At 36.0% G+C, this 24,112-nt stretch overlaps 1 protein-coding gene across 6 annotated transcripts in view; it reads right to left on the bottom strand.

The window, feature by feature from the left end:
• LOC124288358 overlaps window positions 1–19,226 on the bottom strand; it is a 163,043-nt gene extending 143,817 nt beyond the window's left edge. For all 6 annotated transcript variants that reach the window (XM_046724869.1, XM_046724868.1, XM_046724867.1 and 3 more), the window contains exon 1: window positions 18,976–19,226. The gene's annotated coding sequence lies outside the window, so the exon portion shown is untranslated. The remainder of the gene's footprint in view (window positions 1–18,975) is intronic.
• Between the last annotated feature and the right edge of the window lie 4,886 nt (window positions 19,227–24,112).

A 24,112-nucleotide genomic window follows, 5' to 3' on the forward strand; every position in this document is an offset into this window, starting at 1 on the left:
AATGAACTGATATTTCTTACTCTGAAATACTCAGGTTTAGAATGTGAAGGTAGTTGGGAATATAACATCCACTTGCTATCCCCGAGGAACAGTGAAGGATAAAAGGTTTTTGTTGTGTCATGCGTTGATAAAGACATTGAAGCTATCGCCTCTCATCACAGTTTGTGTACCCTATCCCCCACGTTAGGAATTTCATCAAATCAGCTAAAAAGCTGAGAGCTTAATTTATTTCAAATAAGATTACCTTTCCTCAAAATATTTGATGGTATATAAGTTGCATACATAACCTCAGATTATCATGATTTGTAAACATAGTCGTAAGTGTCTTATCAGAAATTTGGCGACACTCTCTGGGGGTATGTAGAACTTATAACCCACACCTTAATTCTACAAGATGATTTTCACTATCCAAACAAATTAAATACCAATAGTGAAAATTTGGATAATGGAACAATTAACCCTTCAACTGTTGGGAATTATGTTATATAATGTGAATCCCAACAGTTAAAGGGTTAAGTGTAAAACTGTATAAATGCTGTGGAAGCCGAGAATATCATTCGTCAAAGCACCACAGCAAAGTTGAGACAAAAATGGAGCCAATAGCATCGGGAAGTGGCATGACCCTGCCTAAAAAGAGGAAATTCAACGACGAAGATGGATTTTCAACAGACGAAAGTGATGAAACTATTCACTATCTCCCTTCGTCATCAGACGAAGGTGACGATGAATACTTCATTCTAAAATCGACAGCTGGCACTGACAAAATGGAAATCACAGTGCAAAACACCATATCCCTCAGGGTAGGTGTCACTTTGCAAACAGCTTCAAGAAGGAGATACGCAGTTATCTCTAAACTGAACGCACTTGGGGAAATAGATTATCTATACCTCAACAAAGACGCTGCCACTCAGGTAAGACAATTTTTTATTACATTTAATGGCATGTAAGTACGCATTTTGAATTATCCATTTTCTTTCAAATAAGATCACTTGTTTTTTAGGACAGCAAATTATCAATATGTTAACTACAATATGTGTTTCGAATGTAATGGTAAACTGGAAAATTATTCACTTTCAAAATAAGATTATTTGTATCATGGCAGTAAAACACACGTTTTCATATACGAAATTTTCCCAACTAAAGTAAACATTACTTTAAACATGTATCTAACAGTCTAAACGTTCAAAATCAAAATTATGACAGTTATTTTTTTCAAGAATATATACACACCATTGTGCACAAAATGTTTATAATTGTGTATGTGGGTATGAGGGTAAGTGTAGAATTCTGTATCTGATACATGATTGCAAATGTAAAATTAGAAAGAGGTATACTTGTACTGAGTGTAACACAAAGTTTTATAACCGCACTTTGTTTAATAATCACATTAAGGTTTGTGAAATTAACATGAAGAAGAAGAAACAAAATTGTCAAAAGTGTTCGAAATCATTTCCTACTTTACAAAGTTTATGTTTACATCAACGAACATGTCATAACAAAAAGCTATGTATTGCTTACAATTGCAGGAAATGTGATAAAAGATTTCCCAACAAAAACCTTTTAACTGTTCATCAAATACTTAATCACAATCAATATGGTGGTGGTGGATCGACACAGGACGGACCTTGGATCAATGATATCAGTAAACCATGGAATAATGAAGATGGTGAGTTAATAGATGAACCTTTAAAAGAAACATATGAAACTTATAAATCAATAATTTTGAAACCTCACGATGATTTCAATGTAAAGAAAAATTGTTCGAAAATTTAATTTCCCTATAGGCGGAAGTGATATTAATGAGATAAACTTCGAATCACAATTGAAGTATATTTATCAACAGGAAAATAAATCCTTCAAACTAAATTTATCATTTGGCATTATTTTGCAAAACTTGGATACAGGTCAATACCGTTACTTCATTCCATACCATAATGCTGGGGTTTTTTTTGACAAACCTCTTTTGATCCTAAATTTACAAAGCCTAAAACGAGTCCTTAAGAAAATAGAAGATAAGAATATTGAAGATTACATAATGTTACAAAGACCAAATACTAAATGGAAAGCTGTTTTAGTTACAAATATTGTGTACACAATATATCGTACCTCTTATACGTTAGGGAATGGGAATGAGCATACGCCACCATGGTTAAAAAACAAAAAGAACCTAATTACTTTTGGTGATAAGTCAGATAATTTGTGTGCTTTTAGATGTTTAGCATATCACAGGAAAAAACAAATACTTTTGGGAAAAAAAGAAAAGAAAAAGTAATAGATTAATGAGATTAGAAAAAAGATACTAAGTTTCTTTTTTTAAAATGGTATGAAGCAAAATTTGGAAAACAAAATGAAAAGAAATCTTGTAAATGGAAAATAAAACAATTTCAAGGATTATAAATTCCGGATGATGTACCTTCTTTTGAACGAGTGTTTGGAATTAATGTTAATGTGTTTTTTTACAATTCAAATGAAGATAATTGTACACCTTTATACCTTTCTACTAAAACTGACGGATATCGTTCCACACTGAATATGAATTGTTTTGATAATCATCAGAGTTATATAACTAATTTAGCTGGTTTCACTAAAAGATATAAGTGTAGATGCTGTGATATGCTTTTTCCAAAACCCTACAGACTGAAAAGACATGAAAAAAGTGAATGCTTTAGGAAAACTAAATTTAAATACCCTGGAGGATACTTTAAACCAATCAAGAATGTTTTTGAAGAATTATTTGAATTAACTGATGTTGAAGTTCCTCCTAACCTCAAACTGTATGATTGGTTCATAATGTATGATTTTGAAGCTATGTTGGAAGTTATCCCAAATATTGATGTTATAAATAGTGAAAAGCAATCATGGACACAAACACATACCAGTGTCTGTAAGCATATGTAGTAATGTTCCAGGTTACACTCAGCCTAAATGCATTATTCATGAGGATACAGAATTATTATTGAAAGAGATGGTGGGATATATGTCTGAAATTAGCATTTGTGCAAATCAACGTACAAAGGAAAAATTATCAAATGTTTTTACACAACTAGATATTCAATTAGAATATTGGAAGAAACATTCCATTGGTGATAACAACAATGCAGATTGTGACACTGGACGTGTGAATGTTCAAGATGGACAGAGTTATTGTGACAATGATATCGTCATCAACGATGACGCTGATTATGATGCAGATGAACTACCATCTGCAGCGATGATAAACAGACTTTCAAAGCCAAATGTTTATCATAGTGCCTTACAAAAACTGCGTGAGACTAATCACTTGAATGTGAGTTATAACGACTGGGAAGATTTGGAAGACAGTGACTTTGAGGAAGATTTGACTCATAATTCTTCCGGACAAGAAAAGGATATCTTATCTATTTCTTCAGTTTCAGCTAAACTTTTTTATAATCAATTGTTATCAATGCAGAAAAAATTAAATACTTATGTTAGTCAGATACCAGTGATCGGATTCAATTCATCAAAGTATGATTTGAATTTAGTGAAAGCACGTTTAGCTCCACTCCCTTGGTTTGGTTGAATCTAACAAGACTAGTTTTGTTGTAAAAAGAAATAATCAATATCTGTGAATTGCTAACTCTCAGTTTAAGTTTTTAGATCTTTTTCAGTATCTTCCTCCTGGTACTAGTTATGCTGATTTCTTATTAAGTTTTGGTGTTTCTCAGAAAAAGGGATTCTTTTGTTATGAATATTTTACAGATATTGATGTTTTAAAAGAGAAACAACTACCACCTATTGAAGCTTTTTGGTCAAATCTCAATCAATGTAATACTTTAGAAGACCTTTGTAGATCACAGTATCTTAAGAAATGTACAGATAATCCTGATAAGGATTCTAGTGAGATTTTATCAATGATGAAATAACGTGAGATACCCAAATCTAAAGAAGAAAATTATAAATACTTAAAAGAGATATGGAAGTCAGAGCGAATATCATCTCTAAAAGACTTTCTTATATGGTACAATAATCTAGATGTTTTGCCAGGAATTGAAGGTGTTTCTAAACTTAAACATTTCTACTGGACTAAACTGCATATTGATATTTTTAAAGAGGCTATATCTGTACCAGGCATTGCAAGGAAGTTATTGTTTAACTGTGCCCATGAAAACAATTCCAGCTTTTCATTATTCAATGAAGGAAATAAATCTTTATATCATGCAGTAAAGCAAGGAGTGGTTGGGGGTCCATCCATTATTTTCACAAGGTATCATAAAGCAGGAGAAACTCATTTACGAGGTAACCCTAACAAATCATGCAAATCATGTGTTGGATATGATGCGAATGCATTGTATCTCAATTGCATAGCACAGGAGATGCCTGTATCATACTATGTGAGATGGTCACCAGATGAATTTTTTTTTAAAAAAATCAATTTTTTAAAAGATATCAATCGGAAACATATACTGCGGCTTATGATTGGTTAGATTGGCTATCATTCAAGAAAAATATGACCATAGACCATAAACTAAATAACCAAGGTAAAGAGAAAGCAATTGGACCATATTTTGTAGACGGCTATAGTAGAGAGAAAAAGTGTTGCTTCGAATTTTATGGATGTTATTTTCATGGTTGTCAAAAACCTAATTGTTCACAAAAAAAGAAACAAACAATTGTTGGTGATAAAGAATATCAAAGATATAAGATGACTATGGAGAGAGAAACTTTTATCAGATCTCAAGGGTATGACATCCTGGTAATTTGGGAATGTGAATTCCGTATTTTACGAGGGACAACTGAATTTCAAGACTTTCTCTTGCAAAGGCAATAACCATTCTCACGTAAATATCATCGGAGTTCAGTTACTGAAGCAAATATTTTAGAGGGGGTGTTGGATGACTCTCTGTTTGGTTTGGTTGAAGTTGACATAGCAGTGCCGGATCCATTGTATGATCAATTTGCAGAAATGTCACCTTTATTTGTTACCACTAAAGTACCTTATGAGGTAATTGGTCAGCACATGCAAAATCATTCAGAATCACGCAATATAAAGAAATATGTCAGGACTTTACTAGTAGGTGGGATGAAAGCACGACATTTATTGTTGGCTACTCCTCTTCTAAAATGGTATTTATTGCATGGTTAACATGTTACGAAAGTTCATCAAGTAGTAGAATATGGAAGGAACAAATGTTTCCTTGACTTTGCAGAAAAGGTAACACAAGCCCGTCGGTTAGGGGATGCTAATCCTGATTTTGCTGTTATGGGGGAAGTTTTCAAATTAATTGGAAATTCGGCGTATGGGTCTATGCTTCTCAATCAAGAAGCTCACAAAAAATGTATTTATCTTCATGGGGTTGATAAAGCAAAAATAAAAGTAAATTCTCCAACATTCGTGTCAATTTGTGAACTGGAAGACGATGATTATGAGTTGCAAACGGCAAAGAAAACTATCAAACTTTCACTTCCAAATGTTCTTGGTTTTTTCATTTTACAGTATGCTAAGGAACGCATGTTGGAATTTTATTATGACTTCCTCGATGTTTTTGTTGACAGATCTGATTTTGAGTGTCTACAGATGGATACTGATAGTTTATATTTTGCAATAAGTGGTAGAACCTTATCTGATATCATAAAGAAAGATAAGACAGATGAGTTTGATCATATGTTAATGGGGTTTTGTGATAGAGATAACATTGAATCTGATGCTGTGAATCACTTCTTCCCCAGAGAATGTTGCTCTTTCCACGCCTTGAGGGATAAAAGGACACCGGGTCTTTTCAAGTTGGAAAGCCAAGGTTTTGAGATGATCTCGCTCAATTCAAAGACTTACGTCTTAGCTAAAAGTAAAGATTGTAGTGATGACAATTTGAAAGTTAGTTCTAAAGGTCTCAGCAAGAGAGGACTGAAGAACGTTGTTGAAATGTACAAAGATGTATTATTTAGAAAAGAGAGCAAATCTTCTATCAATCATGGGTTTCGAGCACACAACAATCATGTTTATAGTTACAGACAAGAACGTTGGGGGTTAAGTTACTTCTATTGCAAAAGAGAAGTGCAAGATGATGGTATTCCAACCAAACCTCTGAGGTTAGTACTGAAACCTGTTGTAAAATAGACGGAAAAAACAAATGTAACTGTTTGCATGGAATTTATTACAATTGATATATATTTTTTATGTCAGCATCACAAACATATATTCAATGTAATAAAGAAATTATATGTACAGAAATCATTGTTGTTGTTTCATTTAATAATAATATAATAACAATAATACTACCTCTAATACTGACTGACTGACTGAGTTTGGTTTTACGCCGCTTTTAGCAATATTCCAGCAACATCACGGTGGGGGACACCAGAAATGGGCTTCACACAGTGTGCCCATGTGGGGATTCGAACCCGGGTCCTAGGCGTGACGAGCCAACGCTTTAACCATTAGGCAACCCCCACCGCCCCACTACTACCTCTAATATCTACACCACAGTAAAGGTGTTATATGCTTTGATTTAATTCTCCTTTTCTGTGACATCTTTGAACCTTTCACCCGTGGATTAGTCTCTGACTTTGCATTCGTTCGGTTGCATTTGTCTTCTAAATCTGTCTGGTTACTGGAAGATAACCCGTCGTCAATATCATCATCTTCAGCTTGAGGTGTGTTGAATGGCGTCGTTTCAGAAGTTTCATTAATTGTGTCTGTAGTGTCCTCACTTGTTATTCTGCAGGATACTAAATGTTCATACTTCTTCTTCGGAACAAGAACTAGTTCCTCTGCTATTATTTTCCTCTTCATTGCCATCGCTATCTTCTAAAACTGATATTGCTTCATTTATGAGGCAAGGTAGTATAGAACGAATTGATAGTATTAATGTTTTGGTATGAACACGTCCGACTCTTCTGTCTGCAATCATTCTAATGACATTTTTCTTCGTAGAAAGTTTATTTTTTAGACTCGATGGAATAGTAACATTTCTCATCAAAATTACCTCACACACAGCATCCATTTGCTGATTGGTTATAGTTTGTAAAATATCCTTCCTTTGAACATCTGAAGTTGTTTCCGATAGTATCCGTAGGAATGACATACAGTTTAACACATTTTCCATTATTTATTCGACTATTAGTATCGTTATACTAACGAAGACGATGGTTGATAAATAGTGAGAAGTTCACCCGGAAATATGTTGGTCCTCAACTGATATTTTGTATCTCCGTGTGGACTTAAATCAATATACAGATAACCATATGGTTGACTTTCCACAGCTTTCACATATGCATCCATGAAATAGTTACCTAATCCCGGTAGTATCTGACGTCCAATCATCTGTACTTGCATGTGATCTCTCTTGTTCTTTAGGAGTATAATAACATGAGAATTCAGAGCTATAACTCGAGCATATTTGCCATAAACATTAGCATAAATACTTGGACTAATTAAGCATACTGATATATTCAAATGATGGCTTGTAGCAGTGAATACTTTACACATACGTTGATTAGATACGACATCATCAATCAAATCATCAATAACCAACAAACTATGATCATTTTGATTTCCTGAAAGTTCAATTAGTTTTTCTTCAGAAGGTATTCCTTTATGGAATTCTACAAACTCTCGAGAATTATTATTTCTCTCCATTTCTTCATACAAAGGTTGCCAGACAGAATATGCATACAGAACTTTCTGAAATGGTTTTGTAAACATAGAATGGGCATTCTCAATTAATCTTTTAGTAAACATAGATTTACCTGATTGTGAACATCCTGCTATGTAAATAGTACTTGGACTTGGAATTAACAAAACAGGTGATATATCATTCGACATAATACAATCAGAATTGAGAATCAAACCTTAATGATATAGTATCAAGTTAGACAGGATATGCACAGTATAGCTCACGAGAAGAACTGAGACATTCTGGATATCTTTTCAATATATAATCAAAAACATATACATCATTTACATTTTTATCCTCTTTGTCGAATCGATTAATAATTTCATCCATTGAATATCCTCTTAGACGAAACATTAAGTAAAATAATACATATTGAGCACACACATTGGAATGAAAACTTTGTAATTGATACTCGTTAAATCTGATTCTATAATCTCTGTGTTTTATGTTCATCAAGAAAGAGTAAATATTCTTTTGAGAATAACTAGTTGATAACATTCCGAAATTATCAAATACTTCCATATTCCTACTGTTTTCATGATAAATAGCTAACCAATGATTTCCAGGTTTTGAAATGGGGTCAGTATTTACGATGTATGCTTCTTTCTGCAATGATGATCTCTGGTTTTGCTTAGCAAAATACCTCAACAATTGATCCGATGCAAACACTCCTACAACATATTGTCGAAGAAAATGATCACACTGTATAACACAATTCGATTGGTCCGTATTCATGTTGATGCAGTCGTTGATTCTGTTAATGGTGATGTTGCTGCTATCGCTCCACTGACATATTGGGAGCACAGTCCATTAGTCCTAAACTATAACACTTCTAGCTTTATCGATCTCAAAATATCCAGGAAATTCTCCATAAACTATACAGTTTGTTGTCTCTGTTAAAGCTGTTCCGAACTGAGCTTCTAATCTCAGGTTACCTTGTTTTTGTAATGTAAGATATGAAGTTTCATGATGACAACTGAACAATGGTTCCAACTGAAAAGTGTACAATGCATATCCACCAGAAAGTTCATCACGAGTTACATTCAAATTAATGTTTTGTTCACTATCCCAGGCCCCTGATGCCCGTAACATATTAACAAACAAGGGTATGACAGTTTGACCTGAGGTTTGGTTGTATGTTAACTTCATCGGTCCCGAATCTCCAACGGCTACTCCATCACAGAATAAAGTGATCTGTCTCAAATCAAAATTTGCAAACGAGAAAGGATTTTTGTGCAAATCCCCAGCAACTGCTTTTGAATAAACAAATGCAATAATAACTTTACTTGGGCGTGTCCTAGAAAATATTTGGTCCCATGAAAAGCCAACCTGACCTTGGGGGATAGACATCATTTTTATTTCTGTTTTGCAATACATATGCTTACAGTAAGTAAGACCAAGAGCTTCATTATGACCCCGAATTACACCTGGATTTACAGAAACTTTCATTACTTTCAAAACTGCGTCTTCTAATCGAATCATATAATTTTCTGTGTTGTATTTTGACATAAGACAAAAACTTGTCGAGCTTCTGTATAACTTCACTTGAACATCAACCTGGTTTAGAAGATAACGTTTCATTCGAAAGTGATCATGGTAAATGGGACCCTCCATGTCAAATGTTTTGCTTCCCTGTGTGAACTCCCATCGCTGATAAAGTCCTTTGTTTGCTCCATTCGGATCAGGGTCATCCATTGCTTCCCGAGTGTCTTTATAGTACATCTGTGACGTTAATGTTGCATCTTGTTATTTTCAACAGAAGGGGGCGTGGTCTCCTTTCGATTGCTTGATGTAATTCCATTTGAAGTGTTCATAGTTGAAATCAACTGTTTTGAGGGAATATGTTCTCCTTTGGCAACGTTAGAATAATATTTCACCCAAAGGTTGGCATTTGGAACATACAAGGATTGTCCAATCTCTGTAGTACTCTGTAACACTGACATTGTAAATTATACCAGGAAAGGGTAACGTTTGAGGTGAAGTGACATTGACACTCTCTCCTTTAAGAATGCTGCTGGTTCTCCTTTATGATTAGTTATATATATTCTTATCTCATGTGTAGTTGTATTGATTGAACGACATTTGATATATTGATAATCCTGCAATTCAGCATTCCATGTATTAGGTTTATTAGGATATATTCTTCGAAGTAGTGGTTTAGGTTCACCATCAACAAGAATAGGTTTACAAATTGAACAGTGGATATATAATAAATTATCTGTAATAGTGGTACCTTTCTTCTTTCTGTTTGTCCCTTGTGCAGATCTTTTAGCATAAAATTCTGTTAATGCTATGAACCAATAACCTTCCATGACAATGGGATGTCTAAAGTAAGCAATGAAATCATATGGTTTATTATCAGAGGAACGATTATCATTGCTGTCACTATTTATAATAACTCATCTTCAACAATCTCACTTGCATCTATCCATGAATTGAACTTCGACGGGAATCCACTCCACTTAACGAAAGACTGCTTTATTGTATTTCTTCCTCTTCCTTTCCAAAGAGTTTTTATGACATGATCAATATGCCAAAGATTGTCATCATCTTTCTTCTCTCGTTGCCATTCTTCATTGTAAAAAGTACCATTGATTAATTCAGAGAGCAAATCTTCAATCCTATACACAGGAATTCCAGCTTTCCGAGTTCTGTCAACAACCTTAAATACTTCTCCTGACCACTTTTGTTGATCCTCCTTTTCAAAAGTTCTTTTTGACAATGACATTCTAACAAGGTCTCCAATCTTAAATTTGTATAACCTAGAGTTTTGATTGTGCACTATGTTTTCTGTGTTGGAATATATCTGTAACCACAGTGCTGCTTGATTTTGTTTAGTCACTTTAGAAAGTGACAACCCAAAAAGAGACCTGTTTGGCCTATTATTGTTATTGGAAAGGAGATCTTCAAGAATATCAATATATCTGTAAGATCTTTTGTAAGAGAAATATCTAAACATCATCTTTCGCAATGTCCGTATGAATCTTTCAGCATAGTTGGCTTTTACATCTGAATTTTGTGTGGTAAAATATTTTACATGTTGTTGTTTTAGATATTTTTTCATGAGATGGTTATTAAATTCATGTCCTTTGTCTGAACGTATGGCCATAGGTTTCTTTTCAACTGAATCCAGTATACTTTTCAAAGCATGAAGAACGGTTTTACTATTTTTGTTTGATAGTGGGCGAACCCAAACATATCTTGAAAAGCAATCAATAACCACTAATAAAAAGGTTACATTGTTATTATATTTGAAATGTTAGTAACATCACACAAATCAACATCAAACTGAGCAAATAAGCCACTTGTTATGACTCTGTTTCTTGGGAACCGTCTTCTCACTGGTCTGTGTAAAGTATACACATCTTGGGATTGTAACCAACGTTTAGTCTTTGCTCTGGATATTCCGAAGTGTTTAACGTTAGAGTACAACTTATCCAATCCACTGAAAGCTCCAGGTTCCTTTGGATTGTAATATTTTGATTGCAGAATCTTTTCCTGCTCTGCACCGCTCACTGACATGTTTTTATCGTGTCAGTATTTCCCTCACAGAACGACATACTTCCTCAGTCCACGACTCTGTTTTCAAAGCTGTGTTTCTATAATCCAGACACTGATATTTAAGAAGGTAAATGGATGGTATTCTAGACACACACGATAAAAATAAATGTCACATATTTCCGCCATCGATGAATAACATCTGTTTCATCTACACAGTTCAGACTATGTTGGATGATTTCTTCTGAACACTTTTGTTTGTTAATAATAGTTTCTGTAACAGTCATAACATAAGCATGAACCAACAATTCTTCAAGGATATGACATATTTCAGAACTTTCGATTTCATCTATAACCATTTTGTTGAAATTCATGATTATTGAAAGATTGAAGTTGTTTGTTTTTTTTTACTGAACTGATTGTCAACGTCACGCAAGTTACCAAATACGCCACACAAGTATAATTACCTTCAAAATATTTGAATGTTTTCATAAGCTCTTTAAATAACCTCTTAAGTAGATTTATAAACATAATCGCGGGAGATTCTACTTGATATGAGTACAAATAATCTCTTAAGTAGTTTTGTAAACATAGTCGTGGGAGTCATGTGAATGCTACGTGATATGAATACAATAAGGTGGACATTCAAAAACTGTGGTTTTAGCGGAACACTATATACTACTTACATTATGCAGAAACCCTACAACCCAAGCTTACAGATGCGATAGAGACACTTCTATCTAAAGAAGCAATAAATCCTTCATCCTTCCTTCAGGGTAATTTGATTCACCTTCTACCTAGACAATGGCATTAAATCACTTCAACAAGCCGTTAAACCCAAACGTCAGTTGAATTACACGCTACGATTGCTGCCCAACGCCATCCCAATCACTCACGAAGAGGGGCAGACTGTAACTACGACCCATCCAGAGGTTTCTAGCCTGACTGCTGGTCCAGCAGGACTTCAGACCACAACTACCACATCACCTGCAAGAGTATTTCCAATGGTGGATGATGAAATCAAAGTCTGCGCAAGGACCTTCTGGGTGAGCTAAGCTTCAACCTGCATCTGTGAGTAGACACGTCTCTACAGGATTGGGGAGCACACTTCGACACAGATGTAACCTCAGGGCTGTGGTCTCCAGAAGAGAAGCTACTTCACATCAATCACCGAGGTTAGGCAGTTATCCGAGCCATTAACCACTGGGCCCCTCGACTGTCCAATCAGTCATTGAAGACCAGGACAGCAAACTCATCAAGCTAGCAGGCAATCCGGTTCTAATACTTCCAGATTGGTCACACCTTCTCACTTATCCTCACATGAAGCAGCAGCATCAAAATCCGAATATCTTCGATCTGCACGCATGGAGCATATCAAGAAGAACTTGACCAGGCGCGGCTATTCCAGCACAGCAGAAGTCTTCCGGTCTCTATGCAGATCTACCTGAAGCCTGCATGATGATAAGTGGGAGAGTCTTGACCAATTTGCCAGAAGTAAGGGGATTCCAGCAGATATACAACCTCAGAACCTCAAAGAATCTCAAGACTGGGCTCTTAGCACCCATCAGCTCTGTCATCAACATGGTGAAGGCTCCAAACTCACTCTGAATGTCAGAATTCCATTCTGTAGACCTCAGCCTTACCAGATTTGATAAAGGTCCCAATACATCCGTGCATCTTGGCCTCCGTTTGGATTTTATTGCCCAAAATCAGCCAGACGGACAGTTTCACATCCCACTATTATCTTCAATACTTGGCAATGAAGATAAGGAAGACTTATCACTGCGTCTGGTCAGAGTCCCACGCATCTATCTACGTAGAACGAGCACCAGACGTCAGAAGTTAAGACGACTCTTTATTCCGCTCATGACAGATGTCACAGAAGAAGTATCCAAAACAACTGGATATCCTTCTGGATGAGATCGATAATACTTCGAGCACACAGAGATGTAGGCTTAGAACCTCTTTCAGCTTCCAACCCACACAAAGTAAGAGCACCATATGACAACTGCTCCTTCCCTACCATCATGGAAGGATGCTTTGGGAATACATATCGTGTTTAACCCATTCAACAACCGTTTTCGTTGACGAGGACGGTATCCATTGCCGTAGTATGATTGGCTGCCTTAGGTCGGTGTCTGATTTTGACCAATCACGATCCTTATAGCAGACTGTGGCGAAAGAGCGTCATTAGAAACCAATCTTTATCCAATAAAATCGCTTTTTACAACTGTGAAAATACTCTCGGCAAGGGTACAGTCATATTGTTGATGTTCCAGAGCTGTCGAACGATACCAGACACCACACGATTCACCTCGCATGTTATTCATACGAAGCTTCGAAAACGGAGGTATTTCCCGTTGTTGTGTCATGTTAACGAACGGAAAGCCTGATTACATAAAAATGAAAATATAAAAGAAAAAGGCACGGGCTTGTTATGACATGTCACAAATGGAAAAACAATCGCTACAGTTTTTACTTCTTTCGTGGTTTATCTGGACATTATAAATGTAAGCTTGCATTTTCATTAAAAAATAAATTAATTTAAGTTTTGTTTTGTTTTAAACATATTTTATTCATGAGAAAAGGATTGGGTACAAGTTATACAACTTAGAACACCCTCTCCGTAGTATTTACATAGTATTATTTATATTCATTCTACAAGATGGACAGAGAAGAACAGAACAGAAATATGGGAAAAAGAGGAACAATTGCAACAATTCAGAAAATCGTTTTGAATGACAAATATATGTTTGAACAATTTTAAATATGTTTTGATTTATGTGAACAGTCAGATCTGCATTGCCATGTAATAGTAACTCATAGGTTATATCCACATTTGTAATGCTGCGTAAATTAGTCATCATGGTAGTTCTCTGTACTGTATATAATTGACAGTCAAATAGGTAATGATAAGAATTTTCACAAACATTTCCACAAGAACAACTTGGGTTATCTCTTAAACCAGCACGGAATAGATCATAATTCAACTGACTACACATGTAACGTAGTTTTGTAAGGATGATGTTAGTGATTCTCGGTCCAGAATCAAAGTATTGAGGAGCAGTTTTATGTTTTATTACAATATTCGATATAAAAGAATACAATGACTCGCTTTATTAACTTCTACTGGAAGTTCATTCCACATTCTAATTGTGGATGAAAATAAGAATCATACAAAAATTTTAATCGCAAGAAAGGAAGTGAGACATCATCAGAGTTGCGAAGATTATAGCTACATTTAGATGCTACGTCCCCAGGAACAAGATCAATAAGGTACGATGGTGCCATATTATTCTGTATTTTGTAAAAAAGGCGAAGTTTACGCTTTCTCCTACGTTCTGCTAAATATTCCCAACCAGTTTCATAATACAGATGTTCATGATGAGTATATTTAGGTAAACCTGTTACAATTCTTGCTGCTTCTAATTGCAGTTGTTCTAATTAATTTGCTTGATATTTAGCACATCCATCCCATACTTCACACGCATATTCAAAATGGGGTCTTATGAACATTACGTAAATTCTATTCAATACAGAGCGCGGTAATAAAAATTTGAGTTTACGTAGAGAAGATATCATTTTTGAAGTTATTCTTACAATATTATCAATATGGTCAGACCATTTACAATTTTTTGAAAATGTTAATCCCAAATGTTTATGATTATTAACTGTTTTGACACAAACCCCGTTAAAGTAGAGATTTAGTGCATCAACATTCTTTTGCAAGGAGAAAAAGATTGCCTCAGTTTTATCAGGATTGTATGTTATAAGCCACCGCTTTGCCCAAGCCCGCAGCCTTTCCAAGTTTGAATTCAAAGACGATCATGAGAAGATGAGCCAAGAGACGAATCATCAGCAAATAATCGTGTCAAGCAGTTTTAATCATCAGCAATATCATTGACATAAACAAGAAATAAGAAAGGACCGAGGACTGACCCTTAAGGGACACCAGCTTGTAAATACCCCGGCTTGGATAGGGCTCCATTCACAAAGACGCTTTGTGAACGATTACTTATGTAATCTGCTAGCCAATTTAACAATGAACCATGAATTCCGTATTTTTCTAATTTCAACAATAAACCTTTATGCCACACACGATCAAAAGCTTTAGAGACATCACAGAAAACCATACAATAGTGTTTTTTTATCATCTAAAGCCGCACAGATTTGGTCATATATTTCAATTAATTGATGGACAGTTGAGTGACCAGACTGAAAACCTGATTGATACTTATACAATAATCGATTTGCATGAAAATAGTTGTACAGACGTTTAAACATCACTCTCTCAAACACCTACCCACACAACTGATCAAGGATATAGGCCGATAGTTAGAGGCCATTGAGGGATCACCCTTTTTAAATAGGGGCATTACATTTGCTTCTTTCCAAACACTTGGATATACACTACTTTTAATGACTGATTAAAATAACATGCACAGTGGGATACTTATTGAATGTACAACATTTTTAAAGAAACTTATGACTGATTCTGTCCGGGCCAGAAGCTTTTTAAGATGTAAACATTTAATTATATCGGACACTCCATTTACATCAATTGTTACACTATCTAAAACAGAATCAGTGCGTTTGTCAAAGAATGGCATATCTGTGTTTTCTTCATCAATACTAGATATAGACTGAAAATACTGATTAAGTTTCTCTGCTTTCTGCATATCAGTGAATAACGTTGGGTTTTCATCTGCATCATTTTGTCTTAAAGACGGAATGCAAGTGACTGATCCTGAATCATTAATCAAAAATATACAATATACAATGAAGTACTTGCTCGTGTACTGACGGTGAATGTAATATGAATATAAATATAATATGCACTAATTTGTTCTGCATCATGAACCTAGTGTATTATATATTACATAAGATCCTTGTTTGGTTTGGGTTTTGGAGTGTTTTTATTTGGTGTTGTGTTGTATTGTTTCTACTAAATTCTTTTGTCAGCGTTACGTAAGATAATTCGGAGGATTAAGTTAGTGATAAATACATAACTGCTCTCGCCCCCATTAAATATCGGAATTACTCGTGCATTTCAAACCGTGTTGTAATCAATCCATTTCCTTATTGTAATAGATATTCACTCGTTTTCATACAAAGGTACAGGTATGTAACGAGGAGTATTGATGGAAAAATAGTTACCTCGAGTGTACGAATATCGCCTCAGGGTAGGAGGAATATGGTAGCACTTGGTCCAGCGGTCAAGTTCTACAACTTCAGTGTATAATAATATCGTGCCCAGATTGTGAGGAACATTGTATCTCATGGCACACCTATCCTCATGGTGTGGACCATTGTATGTCATCGTATCTAGATGGTGTGGACCATTGTATGTCATCGTATCTAGATGGTGTGGACCATTGTATGTCATCGTATCTAGATGGTGTGGACCATTGTATGTCATCGTATCTAGATGGTGTGGACCATTGTGTGTCATCGTATCTAGATGGTGTGGACCATTGTATGCCATCGTATCTAGATGGTGTGGACCATTGTATGTCATCGTATCTAGATGGTGTGGACCATTGTATGCCATCGTATCTAGATGTGTGGAACATTGTATGTCATCGTATCTAGATGGTGTGGACCATCGATGTCATCGTATCTAGATGGTGTGGACCATTGTATGTCATCGTATCTAGATGTCATCGTATCTAGATGGTGTGGACCATTGTATGTCATCGTATCTAGATGGTGTGGACCATTGTATGTCATCGTATCTAGATGGTGTGGACCATTGTATGTCATCGTAGATGGCGTGGACCACCGTGTGGACTTGTATGTCATCGTATCTAGATGGTGTGGACCATTGTATGTCATCGTATCTAGATGGTGTGGACCATTGTATGTCATCGTATCTAGATGGTGTGGACCATTGTATGTCATCGTATCTAGATGGTGTGGACCATTGTATGTCATCGTATCTAGATGGTGTGGACCATTGGTATGTCATCGTATTGTATGTCATCGTATCTAGATGGTGTGGACCATTGTATGTCATCGTATCTAGATGGTGGACCATGGTCATCCTAGTTGGTGTGACATTGTATGTCATCGTATCTAGATGGTGTGGACCATTGTATGTCATCGTATCTAGATGGTGTGGACCATTGTATGTCATCGTATCTAGATGGTGTGGACCATTGTATGTCATCGTATCTAGATGGTGTGGACCATGTTGTATGTCATCGTCTAGATTTTGTGTGATGGTGATGGTGTGGACCATTGATTGTCTAGGATTATGTCATCGTATCTAGATGGTGTGGACCATTGTATGTCATCGTATCTAGATGGTGATGGTGTGGACAATTGTGTGTCACGTATCTAGTACAATTGTGTGTCATCGTATCTAGATGGTGTGGACATTGTATGTCATCGTATCTAGTATCTAGATGGTGTGGACCATTGTATGTCATCGTATCTAGATGGTGTGGACCATTGTATGTCATCGTATCTAGATGGTGTGGACCATTGTATGTCATCGTATCTAGATGGTGTGGACCATTGTATGTCATCGTATCTAGATGGTGTGGACCATTGTATGTCATCGTATCTAGATGGTGTGGACCATTGTATGTCATCGTATCTAGATGGTGTGGACCATTGTATGTCATCGTATCTAGATGGTGTGGACAATTGTGTGTCATCGTATCTAGATGGTGTGGACCATTGTATGTCATCGTATCTAGATGGTGTTGTGTGTCACCATTGATGGTCATCGTATCTAGATGGTGTGGACCATTGTATGTCATCGTTGTGTGGACCATGTCATCGTATCTAGATGGTGTGGACCATTGTATGTCATCGTATCTAGATGGTGTGGACCATTGTATGTCATCGTATCTAGATGGTGTGGACCAATTGTGTGTGTCATCGTATCTAGATGGTGTGGACCATTGTATGTCATCGTATCTAGATGGTGTGGACCATTGTATGTCATCGTATCTAGATGGTGTGGACCATTGTGTGTCATCGTATCTAGATGGTGTGGACTATTGTATGTCATCGTATCTAGATGGTGTGGACTAGTGTATGTCATCGCTATACTAAATATCAACACTAAATGAAACTGTCAACAAAATACTAATAAATGAATAAGACGATTATGTTTTGCGGTGCACGTGTTGGAAGGCTCAATTACACGATGAAAATGCTGCATGAAGATTGCGTGCATATGGGGAAATGAAATCACACATGTGCCTGGCAGTTTACAGTATAACAATCGACTTTCGATTACCTGGTAATATACGATTTTGTGTACATCAATACCTTCGGGCAACCACTTACCAAGATAGTTTTGACAATTACAAAGAGTGATATATACACCACAGAATTTACTACACACGACATGGACTGTACTACATATAAAACAAAACTGCACTACGTATATACAGCACAAATTACACTACATCTTCAACACAGGATGTACTATGTATAGAACTCATAATGTGCTACTGTAGCTACTAGTGATTTGCACAAGACAGGACTATAATACCCGATATGGGAAACTATGTGCTAAACAGACGAAAACATGCAAAATGAGAAACAGATTCTGTTGGAGTAAAAGCGATATAGTGGTGGGTGTTATAACATGGACCACTAATAATCAGTGCTGACAGCAAGTGTTCACTTGAATAACAAATGTTTACCACCTGGTGTGCTCTCTGACTGATGACGTGACTTACTGACTGAAGTTATGTTACAGCCACATTTAGATAGAGTCAGTTTTCACTATAACTTGACCATTGCCGACTTCGGCCTCCACTATGATACACAGCATATACCATATTCTAAAGCGTAATAAATGATAAACTAGCTTGTTACTTACAGAGATACGACAGCCCGTAGTTTTGAAGTTGACCGTACACGGTAAAGTCTGACTGTTGCGTCATAGCAGTTCCCGGGAAACATTCATTGTTAACAGATTAAGATAGGTATTTGATATGACGCAAAGAAAACAATATCCTTTTCCTCCTGAAATGACAATATGTGGGAAAATGAGTTTGCACAAAATGCGAGAGTTGCAACAACACTCAAGATGGGTATACCGCACGGTTACACAGCATATAAACACGCTTGGTGACATGTCATGTTAGGCTGTATTGATCGGGTTTATTTTTGCCGCGTTCCAAGAATCAGCTTTCGTGGAAACTCACGGTGACACGCCTACTACTTGAATGGAAGCTAAAGTCCATTGGCCCAGTTTGTGCAACACATTAACCTGTTTGCCTGTATACTCTGTCTGAATGATATCTTTTTCTTGAATATCACTGATATCACGTTGTGTCAAATGACACCGTGTCTGAATATTATGCTAACACTGGAAACAAAGCTCAGTGCCACATAACCCACTAATCACTACGTCGAGGAGTGAGGTGGTCGGACGACCATGACTCCTTAGTGTCCACACCACACGGGCGCACATTCATACAATGATTGAGGCAACATCGTGTTCTATACTCACATAGGTTTACTTTGTGTCAGTCCATCTCTCCTACTACGACGTCAACACCATACAGGACAAGTGGGACAGCGATCTGCCTTGGTCAACTGGAGAGCCGGTGTCACTCTAATCTTGTTAAAGGAATCGTTTTAACCAGCCTGACCTGGTCTTGATCACATGTACCAATGCGTCGGTTTGGACGACTTAATAACTCCCTAAACAGTCCGAAACTCTTTTGGAAAAACACGTTCTCTAAAAAAAACGCTCTACCCCAATGGGAAATATATCACAAACAGAATTGTTATGTCATTTTTAGAATCTATTTTGCAAGGAGGAATCTATTATTAAGGAGTATCATATAGTGGATGCTGTATCTCGTCTAAAAGTTGGTAAATCTGCTGGAGTTGATGGAGTTATTCCAGAAATGCCTAAATAATCATTACCTGATATCTTGCACTCCCTGGTTAAAATGTTTAAAAGTAGTTTTCCTTCCTTCTGGGTGCAGTCTATTGTTATCCCAATATATCAAAATGGAAAAGCACAAAAGCCTGACATTTATGGGGGTTTCGCTGATTAGTATTCTTGGTAAAACCTTTACATCTATTATCAGTCTGTGTGCACTTACGTTTGCAGGTGATATGTCAGCACTATCTGGCACGCGTAATTTGCTTCAAAAGAAATTAAATGTTTTAGAAAGCACAGGGATGAAAGTTAACTTAAACAAAACCAAGATTATTGTCTGTAAATATGGGGGGCCTCTTAATTGGTCATTATGAGCAATGGTTCTACAATGGTTCCCCTGTTGACAGGTTTTCTTTTTATAGGTATTTAGGATAAGTTTTCACACCCAAGCTTGTCTGGAGTAAAGCGCAGACATGTCTTGCATCTAAGGCCTCTAAAGCTATGATGTCTTTAAATGGTTTTCAGAGGAAAATTGGTAACATATAGTTTGCACTGATCTACTTAATATTTTTGATTCAATGATTGTGCCTATTCTTTGTTATGGCTCCGAAATTTGGGGAACATGTCATTCCAAAATAATAGAGACTGTGCAAATTAAAATTAATACTTAAGGGTAAAAAAACTACATTAAATGGTATGGTTCTTGGAGAGTGTGGCAGACTCCCATTACAGCATTTGTACATGTCAATAGTGATCACATTCTTGTGTTGACATATACATATGTCACAAAATAGACTCCCACATCAATGTTATTTAATGTTATGATCACTAGATAGATTAGGCTATAATACCTGGGTAAGTCAGGCACATTCTGATTCAATATGGATTTGGTTATGCTTCCAAGAAATTGGAAATGTGAACTAGTTTGTGTATCTATTCAAGCTAAGGCTAGGTGATAACTTGGTTCTCATCAGTTAGCGAATCTCCTAAATGTATATTTTACAATCAGTTCAAAACTTTGTTAAATGTTGAAAGATGTTGTTATGTACAATGCTTGCCTATACTTATACCATGATACATTGATAAACTCAAGGACATAGGGCTGCAAAGTTGTTTTGCACACCCTCTAAACACAATGTCAGTCTGATTGTATATTGGGCGAGGGCCTCTTTGCTGAATAAATACTGTCTGTCTGTCTGTCTGTCTAGATCTGCCTGTCTATCATCAACAGTAGATTAACACAATGGTCAAATATGAGAGATTAGATATCGGAATCTCAAGCAGGATTTAGAAAGGACTACTCAACCGTTGATCATATATTTCCTATTATGCTATCAGTGAGAGATATTTATCCTTTAGCAAGCGAAAGTTGTATGTAGCGTTTGATTCTGTAGATAGAGTTAGAATTTGGAAATGTTTAAGAAATAGGGATTTGAAGGTAAAATGTATGGTACCAGAAGATCGATGTATTCAAATTTAGAGAGATTCAAATGGAGATGTTGTAAGTGACTTTTCCATTGCCCTGTCGGTCTACGTCAAGGATGTGTTTTAAGTCCTCTACTTTTCTACTTTTCTCAATAACGAATTATATCAAGATATCGTGAAGTCTGGTAAACATGGCATCCAACTTTCTCCCCATCTAATAGAACTTTTGTTGTTACTATTTACTCATGATGTGATCCTTATGTCCAGTTCTGTAACTGGTCTTCAAAATCAACTAGATATACTTTTAAAATCAACTAGATATACTATACAGATAAATGGTAGTTGAATGTGAATCTTGATAAAACAAGAATTTATATATTCCGTAGAGGTGGTCCTTTGCCGGCTTGAGAGAAATGGGTTGTAAATTCTGAAAAACGATGAACGTATGGATGTTGTAAATGATAATAAATACCTTGGCATATTGCTTACCCATACGCTAAACCTAAATATATCTGTAATTAACCTGGCGAGGAGAGCAAAGAAAGTTTTAATATAACTCACACTCACATTAGCAAATACAACCGATTTTTCTAACTGGATCTTAAATATGTCATTAAAGAATATTATACGATAGAAATAAACATTTACTTGCCTGTAAAAAGGTTTCCAAATGTTTGGTTTGTCAACACCAAACGCTATGGTTTATGGTGAATGTGGGAAGTTTCCATTGTACATATCATCTTACTGCCGTTATTTAAATTATTGGTGTAAAATAATTGATATGCCTGAACATAGTTTGCCCGAAAAAGACTTAAATACGCTTGCCCATCTTGATAATCTTGGTAAGAATAATTGGACATCCCATATTCGCACCTTACTATTTACATATGGTTCTGGGTATGTTTAGTTACCACAGACAGTTTGCAATGTAAACATGTTTATTGGACAGATTCGTATACGGGCTATTGATATGTTTAAGCAGGAATGGCGTTCAACTATTAATGAAAGGTTTAGATATCATTCATATCATCAATTTAAGTAATGATTGTTTTTTTAAAAGAAACTGATTTATTTGATCAATTCTGATTAATGTGTTTTGTAAATAAATATATTTTGAAGATTGGTAATTTAGGTTAGTAACCTAGATTGTTAGTGGCTGTACCCTCAAAGGGGGTTTAAGTACTGTACAATTATTGTCCTTCTGAGAGGGTACGTAAGTCCCAAAACTTTCAAAGTAAAATGTAAATTTACCATTTTTTAAACTTAGTATCTTTGTTCTTTTAAGTGCCGGCTAAATTTCCCTACAATCGCCAGCGGCTGAGGGGATGGTGTAATCCAGCTAGGGTCCATGCGGGTAGCAAAAGTAATATAAGTCCCCATGGTTCCTAGTATGGTGATCTACCTTCAGTTTTTGGCGATCTATAGCCCGTCTTTATATTGTATTGTTTTCTTTAATTGGAATGTTTTAGCTTTGCTGGCTAGTTTTATATTATATTTGTGATTATCTAGTATTTTTACTGTCCATTTATAAATTGTTTTCGTCACGATATGGCTGAAATATTGCCGATGTGACGATAAAGTATTAACTCACTCACTCAATTTAAGTCGTTGCTTGAGCCAGAGTCGTATTAGCTAACATGCGCTACAGAAATGTACGTAGTGCTTCTATACGTTTTAGAATAGGCCTTAATGATTTACCAGTTAACCGTGGAAGATTTTTTCTGTTGAAAAGACCCAAAGTGTATGTCCATGTTGTAACTTTATTGAAGATGAATGTATTTATAGATTTATTTGTACTGTATATGAAAAGCAAAAACATAATGATCTACCACAATTGCCTTTATCTCATGTCAATGTTAAATTAGTGTTTTCCTTACTTTTCTGCAAAGAACCTGCAAACAACACAGAGTAGCCCTTTTTATTTACGATGCATTTTTGTAAAGAAAATAATTGGTTAGTTAGAAGTTGATAATATATGTCATTGTTGATATGTATCGCTTTTGCACATGAACCTTCGGTCTTTCATGCAATAAAGCATTGGCTGCGTGGTTGGTTGGTTGGATGGTTAGTTGGTTGGTTGGTTTGGTGGGTGGTTGGGTGGTTGGGTGGGTGGTTGTTCTCAGTTAAAAAAACACCTGGCCCTGATAGAATCACAAACTAACACATCATATTTGCCGGTGATTTTTTTCATCACCCACCTGTGCTAACTAGTCCATGCTATCAGTACCTCTCAATATGCCCCAAAGGAATATAGATTCGGTAGGGTTATACCAACATATATAAGGGCAAAAAAGTGACCCACGAAATTACAGAGGTATCACCTTTACATCTTGCTTTGGGAAGCTTTTCGAAAAACTCCTTTTTAAAATAATCGAACATAACTTAACAAAATCACGACCAGATTTTCCGGATATGTTACAATTTGACCGTAGGCGCCAACATGGAGCCATTATGTCTGTATTCACGCTCATGGAAATAAATGTTACATTCATAGGGAAACTGCTGTTTTCTCTGCCTTTCTGGCACGATGGATTATGTTATAAATTATATGAAATTGGTATAAGAGGTAATATCTGGGATCTTTTACATCACTGTTATACTCATAGCGAATCCTTTGTTTGTTACCATGGTGAGAGATCAGACACATATTGTGTCAAGCAAGGAGTTGGTCAAGGAAGGGCTATTTCATCTTGGT

This window comes from Haliotis rubra, unplaced genomic scaffold (genome assembly GCF_003918875.1).
Source record: "Haliotis rubra isolate DU_JTF1 unplaced genomic scaffold, ASM391887v1 Scf416, whole genome shotgun sequence".
NCBI classification, from domain to species: Eukaryota; Metazoa; Mollusca; class Gastropoda; order Lepetellida; family Haliotidae; genus Haliotis; species Haliotis rubra.